This window comes from Marmota marmota, unplaced genomic scaffold, assembly GCF_001458135.2.
Source record: "Marmota marmota marmota unplaced genomic scaffold, marMar, whole genome shotgun sequence".
Lineage (NCBI taxonomy): Eukaryota > Metazoa > Chordata > Mammalia > Rodentia > Sciuridae > Marmota > Marmota marmota.
Genome location: NW_026000077.1, coordinates 2,863,712 through 2,866,611, shown reverse-complemented (window position 1 = coordinate 2,866,611; position 2,900 = coordinate 2,863,712).

Genomic DNA, 2,900 nt, shown 5'->3' with positions numbered 1-2,900 from the left:
TTTTTTTTTTTTTTTTTTTTTTTTTTTTTGATATTTTTTAGTTGTAGTTGGACACATACCTTTATTTTATTTATTTATTTTTATGTGGTGATGAGGATTGAACCCAGGGCCTTGCACGTACTAGGTGAGTGCTCTACAGCTGAGCTACAATCTCAGTTCCTGCAGTAGTTTTTATAAGTCAATTTTTATGAATCAGGCTGAAAAAAATTTGTACCAGCCAGCAGAGATTTCTTGGAATTCTTTTTTTTTTTTGTACTTGGGGTTGAACCCATGGGCACTTTACAACTGAACTACATCCCCAGTCCTTTTTATTTTTTATTCAAAGTTATTTTTAATTTTAATTTTAATTTTTTTTTTTTGTGGTGCTGGGAATTGAACCCAGGGCCTTGTGCATGTGAGGCAAGCACTCTACCAACCGAGCTATATCCCAGCCTCCCTTTTTTCTTTTGGGACAGGGTCTTGCTAAATTGCTGAGGTTGCCCTTGAGCTTGTGATTATCCTGTCTCCGCCTTCCAAATTGTTGGGATTACATGTATGCACCATTGCACCTGGCGATTCGTGGAATTCTTCGCCTGTGCTTTAGAACAGTTATTCTTAAAGTACTGTTCTCAAAGCTGTAGCTTCAGCGTGGTACCTAGTTGTTGTCTTAATCTTTGAAATTTGTTATTGGCTACTGAGTAAGGCTTCCACAGACTATATTCACTTTCCAACAACTTGACTATTTTATATGACCCAATTTCCAGGCCCTCAGATACTGTGTTAAGGAATTGCTTTATTGTAGTTTTCTTCTTGTTTTTCTTTTGGAGGTGCTGGGGATTGAACCCATAACTTTGTTAGGCAAATGCTGTACCACTGAATTACATCTTCATCTCCAGCTCAACCCCCCATCTCTTAGTACTAGGGGTTGAACCTAGTGTTTTATGCATACTGGGCAAGAACACTACCACCGAGCTATGTTCCCATGCCTTTTAATTTTGAGACAGGGTCTGCTTAAGTTACCCATACTAGCCTTAAACTTGAGATTCTCCTGCTTTAGCCTCCCAAGCTCCCCCCCCCCCGCCCCCCCCCGCGGTTGTATAATAAACAGTAAGCCTAGAGGTAATTTTATACTATATTTTTAGTGTACCTCTGTTTTGACTGTTGTCTGTCACATGAGGTTATGAATGGAATTTTCCACTTATGATCTTATTTTGGTTATCAGAAAGTTTTGAATTTTGGAGCATTTAGCTTTTAGAATTTTGGATTTAGACTCTATAAGTCCCGTGAACAGAAGGGCATTTGGATCCATTCATTAAATCATGATATTTATCTATATGAATATCTATATGCAAATTTTGATATCATGTACCATGATATAGACTCAAGAATGTATATAGACATGATACAATACACAAGTGTGCACAATTATACATAAAACAGACAGGAAACAAAGATTTGGTAACTTAAATCCTTATAGGTAGGTAAAAGAACTATTATATTTAACCCTTTAGAAATTAAAATAGAGCCTGTCACAGATTTTTACAGTATGAGCCAGACATGAAAGGGGCTTGTGCAGTTTATAGGAATAGTGTCTGTCAGTTATGGTGGGCACTGAAATCAAAGGTTCAGGTGGCCACTCATCCTCAATGGGGGCAGATTTACTTCCATCATCACCACTGTTTATTTTCCATGCTTAGAGGACTCTTCAGAGGAAAAGAAGACTTTGACATTTTGGATCTTTCCATTGTCCTTCTCTGTCCCTAAACCTAGAATTTTTATTCCCTATTTCTTTTCTTTCTTTCTTTCTTTCTTTTTTTTTTTTTTTGGAAGTTCCTGTTACTGTAATTAAGTTTTCCCCATGTCCTCAATCCCTACACCTTATTGGAGGTTTCTTGTATACTCCAGGTACTCTGTGTGCTCAATCCTTCTTACTGGGGATTTTTTGTACGTTCCTCATTCCCCTTTCCTAGGTATGGTTTCATGTTTCTGAATATAGTCTCAATTCCTCCCTTCATAGGGGTTTCATGCACTCATGTCTTACTAACACTCAAATAGCCTCTGGTATATCCTGACCACCAAGGAAGTACTCTTTCTTGAGAATAGATTTTACCTACCTTGGTCTATGCACGGAGTTACCTTGTCACTGTGATGCTTTTTTGGGTTCATTTTTTGGCCTCAGGGATTACAGTTTCCTTCCCCACTCTGAAGCCACTGTGTCAAGGCAGTTGGGTTGTGTCTCCTGTAAGGAGGGAGTCCTCACAACCCCCTAGTTGACTTATGGAGCCCTGTGTTGGGCACCAAAATTGTTAGAAATACCAGGAATTTTTCAAAAATTGTTAGAAATACCAGGAAATTTTTCAAAATTGTTAGAAGTTAACAATTTCTAAATATCAATTTCTAAATTTCTAAATAAATAATTGTTAGAAATTCAAAATTGTTAGAAATACCAGGAGTTTTACAAAATTGGTAGAAACACCAAGGAATCAAACACATGCTCGGAAATAGCTTGGCAATGTGAACTACTTCTGCTTAGAAGGGCATGCTACTGCACCTGGCTAGCTAAAATTCCTACATTTGGATCTTACATCCCAATTAAGGCTAAATAACTGTATTTTGAAAATAAGCCATTGAATTTTCTGTTTGTCACATGACTTATTGTGGTTAACTCTTAAGTCTGGTGAGGATTTTAATCTGTAGGACACCTAAATCCTACTCCATAGCTTTATAAAAGGAAGTTATTTCAACTTTTAAACTTTGTTGCCTTGTTCTCAGCAGTTGTATGGAATGATCCTGTGTGGCCTATTTGAATTAGTGCTGCATTGCTTGGGTTTGAGTTTCCTGTTTTGGCACTTCAAAATTTCTTCTTGCTTCCAGACTTAATTGTGTATTTATTTTGATAAATACACTAAAAAAAAAAAAAA